The sequence below is a fragment of the Thermobia domestica genome, chromosome 11 (genome assembly GCF_964235325.1).
Source record: "Thermobia domestica chromosome 11, izTheDome1.hap1.1, whole genome shotgun sequence".
Lineage (NCBI taxonomy): Eukaryota > Metazoa > Arthropoda > Insecta > Zygentoma > Lepismatidae > Thermobia > Thermobia domestica.
Window position 1 is genome coordinate 106,958,272 of NC_137464.1, and position 20,118 is coordinate 106,978,389.

At 36.2% G+C, this 20,118-nt stretch overlaps 1 protein-coding gene across 1 annotated transcript in view; it reads left to right on the forward strand.

Moving 5' to 3' along the window:
- The first annotated feature begins 7,627 nt into the window (after positions 1-7,627).
- pros (homeobox protein prospero) overlaps positions 7,628-20,118 on the forward strand; it is a 266,338-nt gene continuing 253,847 nt past the window's right edge. The window contains exon 1 of the mRNA XM_081730957.1: positions 7,628-7,649. The gene's annotated coding sequence lies outside the window, so the exon portion shown is untranslated. The remainder of the gene's footprint in view (positions 7,650-20,118) is intronic.

The window sequence follows — 20,118 nt, forward strand, 5'->3', positions numbered from 1 at the left end:
TAAAATTTGTTCAATTTTTACATCATCTCCGAGACGTAGCAATCTTAATCAGAGACTTATGCTATGGACGTTCCGGCAGTATGTCAAACGAGTGAAATTTGAATTCAAAAGTTATAATTTCACCAATGCAAATAATTTTAAAAAACTAGTTGATTAAGTGCTTTGAGAAAATTCAAGTTGTACTGTATTGGGACGACAAAACTATAAATGAAGCAGAGACGTGCGGTATAAAAAACTGCTGGAGTATGAAGAATATTTGTTTATCTTGAGCTTCTTTCAGATGTGTTCCTGCACATCTGACCTTAATATACTTCAGAATATTCTGCAATAAAAAATACAAATGTTGAAAGTAGTGGAAGAGCTTTGTAGTCATTTCCTGCATTCGAATTTCTAAGATTTGAGCAAATACTGTACTGGGAAATATTCCAGTATTATGTGAAATTCACTTGCTACAACAAAAAAATCTATAATGGAACATCATAGTACTAAATAATTACACAAATAGCAGATATGTTTGAATGGAATGAAATACCATTTACAAGTGCACGTTACAAATTTTGTGTAAGGGTTATCTTGGGCTTCAGGCGTTTCCTTCCACTTTCTTCACCCCACCAGTTTCGTTCATTGTCATCATCACCGCCTCTCTTAGCCTTGGAGCAAAAAAATGAGATTTAAACAAAAGAAAAAATAAAATATTACGCTTATTTTCAATAGTGAGTTCTCAGAAATATTGAAAGGAAAATGAGAAACCTATTATTTTTTTTAGAATGAACGTTACTTTTATTTCCCAAAATTTTATGTAAAATGAGTAACTAAAAAATAAAGTTTGCATTTAAAGTAAACAAGTAAAACACAACTTAGCATTTCAGTCATCTAACATTCTAAATGAATGCATTACAACATAGCATTAAAATAAGAAACTACGGTAACTAACTCTATGGCTTATGGAACCCGAAGGTTCAATGCCGCGTTCACAAAAGCTCTCCACCGACCTCTATCCTTAGCCAACTGAATCCAGTTTCTACTTTGTATTCCTATCTCTGCGAGATCCATCTTAATATTGTTCTCCCATCTGCGCCTAGGTCTTCCTAATGGTCATTTTCCGATTGGTCTTCCAGTCAAGACTTTGAAAGCGTTTCTACTTTCAACCATCCTAGCTACATGACCTGCCCACCTAAGCCTCCTAGACTTGATGACCCTAACAATGGTTGGTAAACCATATAAATTATGTAGTTCCTCCATTATGTAGTTCCTTTATAACCTAAGTTATGAAGTTTCCGCCATTCCCCATTTCCGTTCTTCTTGGGCCCGAATATTCGTCTCAGGATCTTGTTCTCAAATACTTTAAGTCTATGTTCTTCTCTCAGAGTAAGCGACCATGTTTTGCAACCATATAGAACAACAGGTATGATTGTCGTTTTATATATTTTAAGCTTCAAATTCCTCGACAGAATTCGCGACGACAAGAGATTTTGAACTGAATAATAACACGAATTCCCTACTTTTAATCGGCATTTAATTTCTTCGTGAATATGATTTTCCTCTGTTAATATTGATCCTAGATATTTGAAGTTATCCACTTTATCAAAAGTATTATTTAATAATTTAAGGCATCCATAATTTGCCGTATTACGGTCCCGACGCATTTCCATGTATTTAGTTTTCTCTGCATTTACTTCTAAACCCATGTTCCTGCAAGCGTTTAATAAGATCTCTGGATTTCTTTCTATTGTTCTCCTATCATCCCCTATTAAATTTACATAATCAGTATATGCCATAACCTGGTGAATACCGTTCAACTTTAGGCCCTGGCTGCTATCTTTGATTTTCCCTATAGCGTATTCCAGAACAAAAGTTGAATGGTAATGGCAAAAAGCATCTCCTTGTTTCAGGCCACTTTTAACGTGAAAGCTCGTGGACAAAAACCTTCCTACCCGGACTTCACTTTGGGATTCATTTAAACATGCATCCAAATAAGAAAATAAATAATAGTATCATCAGTAATTGTTACTATTGCTTTTAAAACAATATTATTTTAAATAACAATTTATACAATAACAATATATAACAAATCTTTTTCATAGGTCCTAAGAACAATAATTAAGATTTCTATAAATATAAGGATTATTTATAGAAAAGTAAAAGGACAGTTACTTGAATACATGATAGGACACGCCTGAAACATGTAAACAAATACTTGCTTCTGATTGGCCGAAAACTGGAAATTGTAAACAAATCCTTATCTGTGATTGTGCGAATGCCTGTCTACGATATTTGAAGGAAATGCCTAAAAATACTTATATATATTTTTCGTTTATACAATTTTATTTCCTTAACAGATTTTCAATAGCTATTTGCTAATGGTTACTTAGAATTCAAATATATTTTCATTTTTTCTTTGTTAGTAATACATTGAAATCTTTAAGTTTTACGTCTCACGATTATGCCGGTTAGGCTAAAGGAGACGGTAATGATGAGAGATGAGTGAAATGGTGGAGAACCCGGAGAAAACCCACGAGCACCACAAAGTCCACACGGCGCGAGCTGGGATCGAACCAGGGACCCCAAGCACAGGAGGTGAACACTCTACCACTGAGCCACCGCACCCCCACACTGAGATATTTGGATTGTGGAATTATGCAAAGATCACTTGCCAGTAGTGCGATTTGTCCAAATCACTCATTTCAATCACAGTTGTCCATTTTTATGAGCTAATTTAGATATATCTTGTCAGATCTAGCTCGAAACGTTTTCAAATTTCATATTAATTAAAATAATATAGAATCACAATAGGATCTCTTATAATGGATTAACAGTTTTAAAAAAAACATTGAAATTGGAATGAAATCCTCTGAAAAACCAGCAAACCTACAATAATATAACTTCTGCATCCACATTAGTACGAAACAGAAATATAAAATCCATATTTTCGTAATACTCATGCAAACTATATTTCCTTCAAGATGTTTATTAGCAGTACAATTGACAATAACAAATATTTGGAAACAAACTGCAAACTAAAACACCCACTTTTAAACGAAATTAATAATAGGGAATAAAGTATGTGTAACTTGTTTTTTTTTCTCATCTGAAATATAGCCACTATAGATGCTGTGAGGGCGTTAAGTTTAAATGAAAGATATATCGAAGTTAATGTTCTCAAAATGGAAAGAAAAAATAACCATAACACAAATGTCGAAGCATTTTCCCTAAAGCAAATGCTCGTACTACAAATTAGTTTTGGAGAAATAAAGCATTTCTCAATTCTTTATATAGTAGGGAATAATCTTTAGAAATTTACCTCCAGTCTTACTTCCGCGAATTTTTTTATAGTCCGCCATTTTAGGCAAAACGAGGATTAGGCCAAACGAGGATTCTTATTTCGCCTAAAATGGCGGACGCAAATCTTATCATTCATCTGCCATAAAAATGTCAGATAATTGGTTAGGCGAAACGAGGATTAGGCCAAACGATGCAAGATCTGCTATAACAACCTTTATTTTAAAATTATATTTTAGATTTATTAACTGCGTGATATTTTCTCAATTAACATTGAAACCAGATTTTAATAGATTTCTACTGCCACTTACGGTTTTAGTAGAGAGATTACACGGGAAATGGGCGTTTAATTGATTGCGGAAAAATGTCTTCTCGCTATATATATTACAGTTTATACTTCACAGAAATCAACGTTAAAACCGGAAGTAGTTAATTTCTGCCTCTTATGTTTTAAATATAGGGCTGATAGAGAAGATTATATTTATTCTTAGAACGCTAAATAGATCTCCCAAAAAAAAGGTTCTTTATATCTCTTATCGTTTTTTGCTCTATGTAGATCAATATTGAAACCGGAAGTTATTGTGGATTTCTATCACTTCCGGTTTCAGTAGAAGGTTAAAGATGGAGATGATATATTTTCTTGAGACGCTTAATCGATTTCAGAAAACCGCTTCTCGATATCTATTACCATTTTTGCTATATTTTGATCAACGTTAAAAACCGGAAGTAGTTTATTTCTACCACTTCCGGTTTTGAATATCACCTCCATAAATGAAACCAAATTCTAACTTTTGATCCTCTACAACCTGGCTAAAATCGATGGTGATCTATCAATTGTTCTTGACCTTTTGTGTCTCCTGGACGGACACACGGACAGACAGACTAAATATATATAAAGAAGATTTTAGTACACCAAACTCATAAAAAAAAAAGTATTATGAAAATTGGTAATTGATTATATCATATAGATTTCTAGTTACCCCTGCTTCAAATGAATGACTGAAAATTAAAAAGTTCAAAAAAATTCACTACTTTACATACGTAAGTTCATATGGAAGTGTGTAGTCGGAAAGTGCAGCAGTGTTCTTAATCCACAGCCTAGTCCATGTGGCTTGTCCCTGTCAGGAAGAGTCCCCAAGAGGAAAGTGGAGGATGACGGTCAAGACTGTACCCCATGAAAGCTGCAGAAACCACTGAAGTGTGGTCGCAGTGAATTATTTAAAAATTCGCAACGCAGAAACTTAACCAGACCATTCAAGTGACGACATGAGGTTATGTGCATGAGGATATAAGAAACTATATACCTAGGTGTATAAATATATATATATATATATATGGGGGGTAAATTTATTTTTACTTTTTTTTTAATATTGGGATGTTTTTTTCTCATTTTAACAGTGGAGTCGTGTTCAATTTAGAGTTTTTAAAATAATAGTGTATTTTTAAAATTATAGAAAGTACATTGGGTTTCAAAATACGAACTAGTTAAGTTACATGAAAGAAAATTGTGTGAATGAGTGCTGGGAGCATAAAGCTTTAATGGAAGAGTGCTTGGTTCAATTCCAAAAGTTTTGATATCAAGAAGTGACCCGGGATTGGAATTTTCCCCCAGAACTACGATATTCCCCCGGGGCATTTGTCTCGTTGTGCTCAAGAAGAATTATCAATATACTGCTAGTACTACTTTCACTCTCTTAGGATTAGGCTATCGAGAACGTTTTTTTAAGGCGTTACCCCCAGCAGCAAACGCGACCTAGGTGGCTATCGGTAATTTTACTTTCGCCAGAGTTATAACTTATACTGTGAGCCAGTCAGGGTTTCCAGGTCTTTTTCTGCCAGGCTTAGGTCTATAATAGCAGAGTTCCAATACTGTACACAAAGCAACTTCCAAGCAACTGTTTCTTACTAAAATTCTCTTGCCTGGCAACACGTCTTTCCTCTTTCTCCTTCCTTTAGACGTCTTTTAAGCAGCAGGCGGTCTATTGTTCCGAAACGCACCAAATACGCTCGAGCTAGAGACCTGCACAGGCCGGGCTTGGGCGGGCCGACTCTGCTATTTCTTTGGGCCGAGCCGGGCTTGGGCTGGCCGACACTGATTTCTCTTCAGGTCGGGCCGGGTTGGGGCCGATCAATTTCAATTCTTTAATAATTATTGACTTTCGTTAAACGATAATTGGAATAAAGCCAAACGTTGAAGAAGTGTGTCCGTGAAAATGTTACAAAGAATGCAATAGCTATTTACAGTGTTGTGTTGGTTAGCGGCTCCACTTTCACTATAGAGGATTGCAGGCATTATGCGGTAAATTGAGTTCTGACCTTGACCTTCACTGAACTCAAAATATAACAAGAAGGGGTGGGAATGCTCTGCCTGTCGCTAAACAATATTGTCATCTTCACTTTATGCTAAAGTTAGATTTTTGGTACATTCGGTATGGAGTTTTTGTTCTCTCGATGACAGGCAAAGTTCTAGGAGGCAATGGTACCATTCGGGAGGCAAGCGTCAGATTGTGAACCAGAGTTTAGAAAATGTTTCTGAGGGTTAGGTCAAATTTAGTACTAAATTTTGAGAAAGATTGGGACTCGAGCTAATTTTTTAAAAATATTTCGGGCCGGGGTCGGGCCAAAAACTTTTAAAATTTATCGGGGCCGGGCCGGGCTTGGGCCAAGAATTTTTAAAAAAATTATCGGGCCGGGCTCGGGCCGAAAATCTCCAAAAATTTTCGGGCCCGGGCTGGGCCGGGCTAGGTACGTTCGGGCTGGGCTGGAAAAATTCGGCCCGTGCAGGTCTCTAGCTCGAACCGTTTTCTGCTCGTTGTTATTGCCTTCGCGTTTGCCGCGCATTGTGATTAGTCATCCACATTTAAATAGATGATCAGCGTATTCCAAGCGTACGCATGAGCAATAAAAACGCTTTGCCAACGCTTCGAATAGCCACCCAGTTAGTGTTGAAATTCCCTCCGGAGGAAATCTTCTGAAATAAAGATGATCCTAAATCAAATGAGTTTGTCATAATTTTTCTTAGTGTTCTTGCGTTTTCTCTCACTTTCTCATTTCATCAGTTCTGTCGACTTTCACTTCCATTTATCATTCGTCCCCTTTAGTAAGGCTATAACCGCTGGATGTTAAACTAAAGCTAAAATTTAATATAATTAACATTATAAAGATGTCTAAATGGCATCTTTTATGAATATTCAGAGGAATGCTTTATTACAGTGCTAGCAGCATCTACAACTCGGAATTGAATAATATTCCATTACATGTTTTAAATGCCTCGAGATTAAGGTACAATGAAGTTAGCAAGAAAGAAGTGACATGTATTCGATGTTTATTAGGTTGAGAAATCAGAAATGTCATGACATCAAGGTGCAGTAAGGTTCGAAAGCTGGAAATGCTATGAGATTGAGTTGCAATGGGATTGAGAAGTCAGAAGTACCGTGTGGATGAAGTGAAATGAGTTTGGAATACAGGAAATGCCGTCAGGTTGAGTTGCAGTGAAATTGAGAAACCAAAAGTGTTTTTGAAGTTGAGGGGCATTGAAGTTGGAAAGATGGAGTTGTACTCAAGGTAAGAAGCAAGAAGTGTCATTAAATTGAGAATCAGGAATGAGCCATTAGGGGAGTAATATTCAGATTAAAATTAAGAAATTTGAAAAAATAATGTTGTTTGGATCACAGACTTTCTTATTCAGAAAGGAAATCTCTTTCAGTACAACATTTGTATACAACAACCTGAGGATCCAAGTGCTCGCTATGGCTGAATGATGGCAATGCTGACTACAAAAGGAGAATTGATTTTCACGTGAGCTAACAAAAGAAGCTATCGTCGATGAGCTAACATGATTGAGTGACGTCATAAAGAAAAGCCCCTCTTTTACATAGTCAGATTCCAATTGTTGATGTGGGGTACTAGGTTCACGCATTGGAAGGGCAGCTGCTCGGAACGGATTGGTGATTGGCAATGCATGGAAAGCTAATTGGACGATAAGAATCTTCAATTCGCAACACTAAGGAAAAACGAATTTTAAACCTAGTTAAAATATGTATTTTTTTCTTTGAATTCATAACTAATCTGTCTATAAGATTAAGTTAAATCTGGTAAACTCTTCTCTATCTCCCTGAAACCATGTTAATGACACACAACAGGTGGCATTTCGCAAAGTTTAGTTCTACTAAACTTAGAGGATCGAACTCCGAAACAAGAGGATAACAAACAAATGTCCTCCTATATGTAGTCCTTTGACTAAATGATTACGTCATTCCCTGTGATCAGGGGCTAGAGTGAGAATGGTGACGTGCTTTTTGTAACAGTGAAATGGTATTATTTTAAGAATTTAATCGTAAATATGGATGATACATGGAAACTTTATAGAGGTAAGAACATGCTTGCTTTACTACGTAGTATGAAAAGCGAATAACAAATAGAAAAAAAAAAACTTTCGTAGTGTTCTTTGTGACACAGAAAGAGAAGATTGATAAGAATAAGATAGCCATTTTCCATAGTAGTTTATCGTTAGTATTAAATAAGTTGAATCTCTTTACTCACTTTCCTAAACTGCATGCATTTCTAAATTTGGACTACGTATGATTCTGGAACACTAAAAATGAATTATCTTAAATTAAGCCGTATCATTTTAAAAGCCTTTTATACTGGCTATTCCATAAGTCTGGTCCATCTTTTTTTTAACTCAGAAGTGACGAGACAGAAGTTACAAATGTGGAAACCTAAATTCCATTTTAAGTTAGTAGATCGACATTGTGAGGTAACCAAATTCAATTAGAGAAAATTAGGTGGAAAGAGACAACTCATTTTTTTAAACAAAAACATTGTTTGTTTATTTATTGAAGTCTTACTTCCGTTTTCTACACCGAGGCTATATGAGGCATGAACTTACAGTTGAAAGTGGAGTTTGAATTACCGTGATTCAATAAACGCTTTTCCACCGGGAATCGAATCCGGAATTCCGTACAGAAAAGGCGAGTGCTAGCTACTAGACCAGTGGGGAGGGCACAATTATCGTAAGGAATTGAGTAATAAATCGTTTGAAAGGTCTTTGCAAGACATGCATTTTATTTTTAACTTCTATCCTAAATGACAAACAGGCAAATTTCAGAAATTTAGAAATCATATACGGTACGTAATTATGGGCCACCCTATATTTAAAAGAGAGAGATGCATGATTGGAAATTATGAAGGAAACATGTAATGCACCGCTGTTCTAGATTTGCACCATAGCGCATTACACGATATGTAAATTGACAATAAGGATTTTGGTACGCATCTAAAGATATAAACTTTTAATGTATATAAATTTTTCGAATAGAAAAGAAAAAAAAAAATGAAATATAAAATAATTAGTTTCAGGGGGGATAAGAGATGGCGCTGTACAGCCAGCGACAGTAGAAAATGGAGGTTGGATACATAAGAAATGATAGCTTTTTCCAGTATCAGAATAGTTTCACTCGATGTCTGATAGTTGGACAACCAACATGACAGCAAATACGTGCCCGAAAACATAACATGCCAGGATATTCCTCCACTCGGAGGAAAAAGTATTACTATCTGAGAGCATCATTTAGAGAAACAACCACGAGATAAATCTGCAGAAATTCCATTCACATTAAGTTCAAAGAGATAGGAATTAATGCAAAGAAAACGAAAACAATAATACGCTTCATGCAGAAACCGAAAAAGTACGGATAGCTAAACAAAATGAGAAAAGAAGGAAAGAGGGAAAGGAAAGAGCAAAAGATATGGGAATAAATTAAATTTTAACACTTAAGGATAAACAGTTTCCGTCTTTCCCGCTGCCCCCATCTTGGGTTTTCTTCCTTCATAGGATAAATCTCTTTCAGTATCAAACGCGAACATCATTTAGTGTTGAATTCCTTGAAAAAAAAATTAACTCAGTTTAGGCCGAGACTCGAACCCCAGACCCTTAGAATGACAGTCTCACGCGGTACCCATTTACCTACACAGGCTCTATCTACTATGTTTATAAATCTGCTATTACCCGCGCTGTTATCAAACGTGTTAAATGAGCCATTGTCGGTAAGCCACCCAAGTTCCATTTGAAGTTTAAATTTTATTTACCTCACTTAGCCATCTATGTGCAGCAGTCCCCTTGCTTTCATAAAAAGTATTTGTTCTGTAGATTAAAATCAAGAATGAATTAATCTGTACTCTTGTGAGCTTACTGGTGCACCAACATATCTCTCTCTCTCTCTCTCTCTCTCTCTATATATATATATATATATATATATATATATATATATATATATATATATATATACAGGGTGGGCCATTTTAATCAATCCACGGAAATATCTGAAAAATGATAAAACATAGAAGAAATGTTTGAAGTACACGTTATATATTCCTAAGGGGGAAAACCAATTCCGTCAAAAGTACCCCTCTCCGCCGCCCGTAAATGGAGGTAACGGAGGGTAACTCTGAAATGTCAAATGGGAACATGGGTCGAGTAATACCTCGTTCGAAAGGTCTTGGAAAACTAAGTAACGCTGTACTAAAAGATGTTTCATATGGAGCACCAGTTTCAAAATGGCCGCCATGATATAGTTCGGAAACTCCAGTGCCCGCAGTATGAAAACCATGGAAGGTAAATGAAAAATTGAAATGAAATCTTTGAGTTTTACGTCCCACGGTTATGCCGGTTAGGCTAAAGGAGACGGTGATTATGAGAAATGAATGAAATGGTGGAATGAAGAAAGTGGGAGGAAACGGGAGAACCCTGAGAAAATCCACGCACACGGTGTTTGTCCACCACTAAGTTCACTTCACACTAAGCTGAGATCGAACTAAGGACGCCATGCATTAGAGGTGAACGCTCTACCACTGAGCCACCGCGGCCCGACCAAGGATAGATGCAGTTACGAAGAAGAGACCTTATCAAATTATAAAACAGCTTTCCCAGGGGAGAGAAAAGTTTTAAAATTTCCTTCTTGCGCTTCAACCTATGATTGAAGTAAGGAAGATTATTATTATTATTATTATTATTATTATTATTATTATTATTATTATTATTATTATTATTATTATTATTATTATTATTATTATTATTATTATTTTATCGAGAATGTACTTCTGGGTTTCCTCCTAAAAAAATACACACACTATTTCCAACTATAGTTAACCTACTTTTTACAAATTTGTCTAATTCAATATTGGTTTAAATAGTAGTAGTTTTCAAGCTATATATATGAGTTCTTTGACTAACTGAATAGTGCACGCCCCTTCTGGTTCACTCGCCACTATTTAACATTAAATTTCAGATGCCTCGATATATTTGCGTAAGTTTATTATTTTTAAAATAAACATTACGTAAAAGGTCTATTCAAATTGATATCAAGTTTTTCTGACATTTGTATATTACGCATACCTTTCTTCATTTGCATTACTCACATTACCCCAGAGAACGAACAAAGTTTAGAGTTCTCGTTTGCACTTCTCTTACAATAATAAGCAAATATACGAGGAACAAATTTACCATTATTGACGATGCGGAGGGGAGGAGATTTTCTGGACTAGGAAGGAATGTGTGCGGGTACAGAGCAGAGATCTGCACGGGTCGGAATTTTCAGCCTGGGCCCGGCCCGTGAATTTACAATGTGAGGCCCGACCCGAGTCCGAAATATGTCTTAGCATTTAGGCCCGAGCCCGGACTGAGCTCCGTGATAATCAAATGAGCCCGAAATAAGCCCGAATCACAGAAACTTAATTATTAATGCAAGATTGTATTTTTATTTACAGCAATTCGAGGTTTGATTTTGCAGTTGTTTTAAAAGTCCTTCAGAAAGAACGGTGCAATTTGTTTTACACTATATTTACAAAGTTAGGCCCGAAAAAGTCCAAGAAATATGGTTGTATATTTAAAAATTCACAGCCCGAACCCAGGGGCGTCATTTAGGGGGGCAGGGAGGGGCATTTACCCCCCTGAGTTTGAGATTTATATAGATTTTATCAATAGAATAGTAGTAAGTCAGTGAAAAACGCGAAATTTTACATATATCAAGGGGTCTTGCCCCCCAAGCCAAATCTGAAATGACGCTACTGCCCGAACCCCTCCCGGGCCCGAAGTGATACATGCTTTGTAGGCCCGAGCACGTGCAGTCCTCTAGTGCAGAGGCGTTTCAAGTGGTGGGCGACTGCCCACGGCCTTGCATCTTTAGGGACCTCGCAAAGACCAACGAGCCTAAATCGATTTGGCTCTCACTTTTGTCGATGCAACAATAGAAACAAGTATGAATTCGGACTTACTTACAGAAAAACAATACATAAGGCTTCAAACTAACTTTTCATCTATTCGTATATATTAGATCGCTAGCATACGCGACAGGCGGCGAGTTTATTTTAAGATTGCAATAATGAATGTGTATAAGTCTTTATCGTTGGGATGAATTGTTTTCGATAAATTTTATTACAATTAGCAATTTTTAAAAAAGGGGCAGAAAAAGGGGGCAGGAAGGACTCGTAAACCTTACTCGCCTTGCTGTGCAGATGGTATGGTCAAAATCAATACTGGATAGTGAAAGTGTAAGTGTAAAGGCTAATATGGAACAGAGGAACAAAAGAGAACTTCTTCAGAAGGGAATTGGGAGGGGAGGAGAGTACAATGCTGTGACACTTGAAATGCGTCTTGATCTGTACATTTCAAGAAACTTTTCTTATTAGATTACGCAATTTCTAGTTTCTTACTCCGATTACTCAAAGTATTCAAATGTTCTCGGAGGGAGTGACCGCCCCTCCCTTTAATCCGTCCGTGGTGTCATTCAGTTTTGCTTTTTGCTACTAATTCAAAATGCTTTCCGAAACAAGTTGTCTTCTTGTGACTGCAGGGGGTGGAAGAAACAAACAAACCGTGAAAGGAAGAAAGAAGTGGTTTTGGGCTCTTCCAGTCCAGACCATTCTAACCACTGAGAAGTGAGAATCACATTAAAAGCAGCTAGAACAGATGGTCAGCCCTCTCCCCTCTGCAGCATACTTTTTATTCTCTGTTGCCAAACTTACTGAAGAATATATTGCAATTAATCTAACGCATGTAACATAAATTGGAAACCGTGGTTGGATTTATATGGGTCTAATGTATTTGTATTAAACATTTCAAGTCATTACCTGCAATACTTTGTTAGAAATTACCATATTAAAATTTACATGTTTTCAAATGGGAACTTAGAAACATAAGCGAAGAGGTAGAAGATCCCCTTAATAGGTGAATAGAAGGGACCCGAATCCATGACGTCAAGACCCCATTCCTTGAGCTTCGTGGCCTGGGCCAGACTTTTGACATTACTACTGCACTCAGGGGCAGTGGTTAGGGATGGGCACGAGCGAGTTCGAGCGAGTTTTTTTTGAAACTTGATTCGACTCGAAACAGACATCTTTTAGCTTGACTCGAGAACTCGACTCGACTCAGGGGACCCGGACCTTTCCAACGCTACCACTCGCGTCCAGCAACTCCATGTCTAACATGGTCGTCCTGACGTAGGAGAATCGACTCCATGCTTTTTTCATAATTATTCTCCAAATGGATTTGTATACAAGATAGTTTGGCAAGTTTAGCAGCAGGTCTAAAATAAGCCTCTTGAGAGTGACTCTTATTTGTTAAAGAATACATAACGATCGCTTTTGGCTGTCTAAGCGGCTTGGTAAAAAAAAAAAAAAAAAAAAAAAACAGCGTAGCATAACAACAAAAAGGTGTTTCTCTTATATGTTAAAAATAAAAGCACATAAAGTAAAGTCAAATCTTGGTAAGGTGAGTGTCGGGGGACGCCGAATTCTACTTTGCCCCGGGCAACGAAATTTCTAGCTACGGCTCTGACCTCCAACACATCGGCCTTTCAGAGTCTCATCCCTTACCTACAACAACGTAGTTTGTTTAACCTGTTATACAAAACGTTTGGAAAGAACCTGTGAGTCTGACTTATTGATAGCTATGCAATATATTGACAGAGTGCTAGTCTTCAGTTTAGCGACGAAGTTGCCCTTAGGCGAATATCATGTTGCTCTCTACTTTTGTCTGTGCCTTGTAAATCGTAACATTGTGTTTAAAGGCAAACAGAAACAAGGTCAGCTGTTTAGTTGTTTGTAGAACATCTTGATAAGACGTTTGTGTCTTTTACACAAATACTTTTTGCCAGATTGCTGTTTAAAGCCTTTTTGCATTATACACTATAAAACAACATATCCAGATTCAGAGAAATACACAGAAAGTTTAAAGAAGGGTGAAAAATATCTTTATTATTCAGATGCTTTATTATTATTATTATTATTATTATTATTATTATTATTATTATTATTATTATTATTATTATTATTATTATTATTTTCTTGAGTACAGAGATACAAAGAACAAGAGCTCCGTCACCAATAACATGGAAGCGAAAATGACTTCGAATTGGATAGAATAGATCAATGTATTTAATTTCGGGGAGAAGCTATAGGGCAGACACGGATCCAGGGAGCGATCGGGGCAATCGCCCCCCTCCCACGGAAGAGGAAGCTTTCTTATTTTATATGTAAATAAAACCCATCCCAAAATTTGGAGCTCTTAAAAAAAGCTTAGTAGTAGTATTACAATCCACCTCCACTCCCAGAAGTCCGTTCTGGATCCGCCCCTGCTACAGGGGTACTTTAGGGTTCACTGCTTTTCCTTGCAATCCACGCTCATTGCTGGATAAGTATTATATTTTATTATATTATTTGTCAAATTGAGCGAAATAATTTTACCACAGCGGCAAATTCAACAATTAGGTTTAGGAAAAACAACTCATTGGTTCAAACACACAGAAAGACAGAGTCCATTTATTCGGGATGTTTTTTGAGGTTCGCGGCGTCTCCCAAGAAGAAATCTTGCTAAAACATATGTTGTTTTTAACAAGGAACGTAAATGGGTATCAGGTATATCAGTACTTAAAATGAAAAGCAAAAAGAAAAGAGAGACAAAGATGAGTGTAATTTCCTATACTGTCTTTTTGGCATTGAAGAATACCGTTACTGTTTTACTGATCTACTGTACGCAGTTCTGCGTTTTACTAACCAAGCCACAATCATGCTATATATACCATATAGCGGCTAGGTCCAATCTGATGCCAATGCGCCTTTTCTTCAAGGAACATTTTTTTTATTATTATTATTACACGCTCAGAAACAAGGATAATCACCCAAAACCTGAGAAGATCTGAAGAATGACCCAGTAACAATAAACTGACAAAGAGAAGGAAAGACAAAAGTGGAAAACTATTGTAATCCAAAGTCGAGGCACTTTTTCTTGCAATAACCGACCCTTCAAGTCGGGGGAAGTTTCTTGAAATAATAGTAATATATTTTTAATTTGCTCCTTATTTTAGCTTACGTAGTAATTTAAGACACAAAGATGTATAGCAATTTGCAATACATTTTTCAATTTGCAGTGCAAACATGTAAATGCAATGTTGCATTTCCATGTTTCCACTGCATTGCATTCCCATTTGCACTGCAAACTGCGATGCGATACTCCATTTAAGAAATGCAAGGAGATTCCTGACCAGTTGTTCTTTCAGAAAAAAATGTTCAGGGTGGGGGAAGGGGCACTGCTGGTACTATTCTATTTATTATTGTATTATAGACGTAATATTTTGGTCTCCTCCGGGGGGCACTCTCAGACCTCCGGGAGGGGGGCAGTGACCCAAAAACATATCTGGAAGAAATACTGTTCCTGACACCAAGATAAGACAAAAGGTAATAACAAACCTGGGCGCACAAATGCTTAATTTCGGAGTTATAGGCTGCCAAAAATATGAAGAAATGAACTTTAAAGGTCCATAGCTCCAAAACTAGGCGACCTACCGTAGTAGGGTCAAGACCTTATTTAGGAACTAGTACGTGAGCTATCCAAATATCCATGTTTCAGAATTCTGCCATACCTCTGCAACAATTTTTATACAGGTATTTGGTGAATACTTCAAATTATATGCACATAGCCAAAGTTCCTCTCTAAAAATTGTCGCATGTGTACTTTAGATTCTGAAACATTGTATATTTGGATAGCGCACATATTAGTTTCTAAGTGAAGTCTTAACCCGACTACGAAAGGTAGGGATGCGCACGAGAGAAGATTTGAGGCTTTCTCGTCTCGAAAATGTGCTGTCTCGACTCGAAAAATGTATTCTTTTTTATTGCAAGAGCTGTGTCTCGACTCGAAATTTGTCAGGAAAATTCTGTCTCGACTCGTCTCGTGCGCATCCCTAACGATAGATCCCATAGTTTTACAGCTATGAACCCTTAAAGCCCCGGATCTAGGATATGATCAAGGGAGCGACTAAATCACAGTTTGCCGCTTTATTCAGTGTAAAGCAGGATTGAAGCTTATTTTATCCAGTGTATACCTGAGTGTCAAGAGGGCTGTAGCTCCCCTTGGATCCGCACCTGTATAATAATATATATATATATATATATACAGTGAAACCTCTACTAACGGACACCTCTATAAAGCGGACACCTCCCATAACGGACATATTTTGTAATCCCCAAACACTGTAATAGGAAAATGCACATTGGAAAACCTCTCTAAAGCGGATACTCTCTAGTACGGACACGGACAGTCTTTCCTGTCTTTTATAGGTATTATTTACCTCCGTATTACGGACACTTTCTCTAGAAACAAGTTGATATATACAGTAAAAAATAATACATTTTTTGTGATTCATAGTGTGTCAGCAAGGAAGCACATGAGGGTGTGATAACATTTGGCCCCTCAACTGTCTGCTCAAGAGGAAAGGTGTCTGTTTAACAACATCCTCATGTTCTTTGCTTGCATTCTACTCTCACCTAACCTGTTTTAGATACAAAAGTGATTGACAGTTGCCCGCCGTTTGGGATGATAAGTCATTTTACTGTCCGCTGGAATCAATAACTAAGCAAAAGACAAGTTTGGTATTTTTTGCCCACGGGTACGCATATTGTCTCAAAAGTCATTACTGGACTGCAATTAACTCACAAATTAAAGCAATACACCGAAAACGTAGTAAGTAGCGATAAATGTAAAGTGCAGAGAACTATAACATCTTATTTTCATGTTGTGCCTCGAACATAGCGTATTGAATGGCGCAAGATAATACAAGTACAGTAACATTTTGGTAATATTTGTAAATACATGATGCATGCAAAAATATTTTTCTAATTGCACAATACCTTCTACTAATTTACGTAAGAAGATATTGAAACCTCTCTAAGGCGGACACCTCTCTATAGCGGACAATTTTTGATTCCCCACGGCTGTCCGCTTTAGAGAGGTTTCACTGTATATATATATATATATATATATATATATATATATATATATATATATATATATATATATATATATATATATATATATATATATATATATATAACTGTTTCTGAGTAATTAGTTTCTTCAAAACTAATTTTAAAAATATGTGAAGAGTTTTGAGACATTCGAGTCGAATCAAGATTTTTACGAGCAGTCTCGATTCGACTCGAATTTTACAAATTGTGTCTCGACTCGTGCGCATCCCTACTTCTCGGTTCGGTTCGATATTGAATAAGCTGTGAGCCAAGCCGCACAAGTCGTTGACAACCGTAGACCCAGGCAGAACAGTTTTAAACATATTTGCCTGGCACGCTATAACTTTTAACAAATTTTGGCCCAAGCACGAACACTTGCTCTTCTGGAACTCAAACCTAGAACCTCGTGAACGATGTCCTTGTTTCCTAGATTTCACGACTACCGAAATCGGCAGTCAACTAGTTTTTAGTATTCAGACGCAAACCGCCTATCTTTCAAGCTTAATTACAGAATTTAATAATAATAATAATAATAATAATAATAATAATAATAATAATAATAATAATAATAATAATAATAATAATAATAATAATAATAATAATAATAATAATAAGTTGTACTGGAAGTAGCAACATTGATAATAATTATATTGTTTATGCAGAATAAGTGAAAAACGAACTTGAAACTACACACAAGATTTGGCTCGACTTGGCTCAACTCGACTCGAAACTCGATCCAAATTCGAGTCGAGTTGTAAGAAATTTTTCGAGTCGAGCTAAAAGATGTCTGTTTCGAGTCGAATCAAGTTTAAAAAAAAACTCTCTCGAACTCGCTCGTGCCCATCCCTAACCAAGTGTGATTATAAACCAGCCGTTACCCGCGCTATCAAACGTCTTAAATCAGCCATTGTCGGGAGTTACCCCACTTACACTTGAAGTTTGAATTTTATTTACGCCTTTAGCTATCTACGGCAACAGGCCCCATGTTTTCATTAAAAGCATTTGTTCTGTAGATTAAAATCAAGAATAACTTAATCTATACTCTTACTTACTGTTGTCAATATATATATATATATATACAGAGAGAGAGAGAGAGAGAGAGAGAGAGAGAGAGAGAGAGAGAGAGAGAGAGAGAGAATTGTAGGTATATAAAAATCGGATTAATGGGGGTTAAAAGAGTGATTTCGTAACTGCGAAATGGGTGATCGCATCACTACTGACATCTGGTAGCGGTGTTACGTAATACACCCATTAGAAATAACGCTTCGAAACGACAAATTCCATGTTCTGCCGTGGATAAGTCGGTAAGGGGTCTGCTTATTGAGTAGGCAACTCGAGTTCGAGTCTTGAGTACACCAATACTTTTTCCTTCAAAATACATTTCTATATTTTTTATATATGTTATTAATAATTGCTTTCCTGCATTTTTTGTAAATTATCTTAAATTAGTGAAGGTTCAGTAAAATCAAGAAGGTTAAAATACATATATATGATTGTTTTATCCGTATGTACAGTCCAGAGATGGAGCGGGTCGGGGGGCCGCGGGTCAACAGAACGTGACCCACTGCAACCCCCCACTCTGACTTAATAACGTATTACGACCCACAGACTCATTCTGCTCAGTGCATTGTAGACAGCTTCTGAACACTGGTGAATTTGTCTTCTTTCAAGGCATCCTTTTTCTTTTCATTTGTTTCTATTGACAAAAGAACTTCAGGCAATTTTAGATATTGATATTTGCAACTGTAATAATAGCAATAGGACTTATTTGAGACGCAGCCTGTGATTTCTTAGAGGAGCTAACTACTGGGAAAAATGTTTCAATCATGTGTAATATATGAATTATTATATAAAAAATTGAATGTAACTATGTGTGCATGATCATCATATCCAAATTGCAAAGTCAAATGAAATGATTTTTGGTATATACTTAGGCCTCAATCTCAACTAGGAAGTTATCATAAATTCGGTATCGATTTCATTATATTACATATTCTAAGAGGGTCCGAATTTTTGCGAAAAATTTAGTATCTCACAAGCTGTTCAAGTTGGAGAGCTGATATTCAGTATATTAATTCTTTATCTAATATAAATAAAATAAAGAGTTTGTTTGTGTGTTTGTCTGTCTGTCTGTCCGTGTGCGGCCTGGGAACCAGACGAGTGGACCGAGAGTTACCAAATTTTGGTCAGTGGTACCTAGCCCAGGCCCCAGATCAAGACGAAGTCGTTCTTTTAAATTTCGAACCAGGGGGTCTCAGGGGGCTTTTACCGGAACCGGCTTGGGAACCAGACAAATAGACCGAGAGTTACCAAATTTTAGTCACAAATACCTTGGTTCACGCTCCAGATCAGAGTTAAACGTTTTTCTCAAAATTCGAACCAGGGGGTCTCAGGGGGGCGTTTATCGGGACTGGTGTCTGGTGATTCACGTGTAGAGGATTCATTTATGTCTTTTAATACTAATTTAGATAAAGTAAGTGTAGACATTGCTTCAGACAGCTTTAGTAATTTATATAAACAAATCCCTATTTGTGATGGACAAGATGAAAATAGCTAGTTTAAAAACCTTCCCTGAAGAAAGCATTCTCACGGCACCTATAGGAAAAGTCATAGCCCATTCAGCCCTGACCCACACAATTGTGCACGTAGAATGAATGACCAATCTTTCCATCTTTCGTGATTATTAAAATAAAACAATACTGTTTTTGTGGAAAACTGAATTTGTGATTTGTAACGTAGCCTGAGTGGAAGATAAAATATTTCCACAAAAACTAACGCTATGGGACAAGTACTGGTAAAGTACATAAACAATTGGTTTTAAATAACTAAAGAAATATATATATATATATATATATATATATATATATATATATATATATATATATATATATATATATATATATATATATATGTGTGTGTGTGTGTGTGTGTGTGTGTGTAATAAATAAGCTGAAACAGAAGCATTAATACTATCAACTGAGTAAATCGCTCAATAGGCTATTTGAATTATGCAATGAAATAATACATAAAGTTCGTCGGATATAATATGTAAATTTCATTAAGGAAACAGGACATAAAATTTGACTTAAATAATTTTATAAACAATTTGATCACTCCAAAATAGATCCTACAACAAATATAAAAAATTAATAATTGTGTATTCATTGATTATCAGCACAAATATATTCAATATTCTATTAAAGTTATTTTATTTGATAATCTTCAATAATCTTCAATCAACTTAATAGGATAACTTTGAGATAAAAGAGTATTCAATTAGGAAAGTTAACATTTACCAATATTTTTCGCATATCAATACAACATCTTTCATAGCGAATATTACACTTTATACAATAAATATATGGTTTTGTTCCAAAACAAGCTAATAAGGAACCTTCGAAACAACTTTAAACACAATTCATTTATACTCAATACTCACAAGAATTTGACTAATACATACACTATAGCCGTATTCACAAAATTCATGAAAAGCAGAATAGCATTTGCCACTAATAAACTTCAACATATTTTTGGATC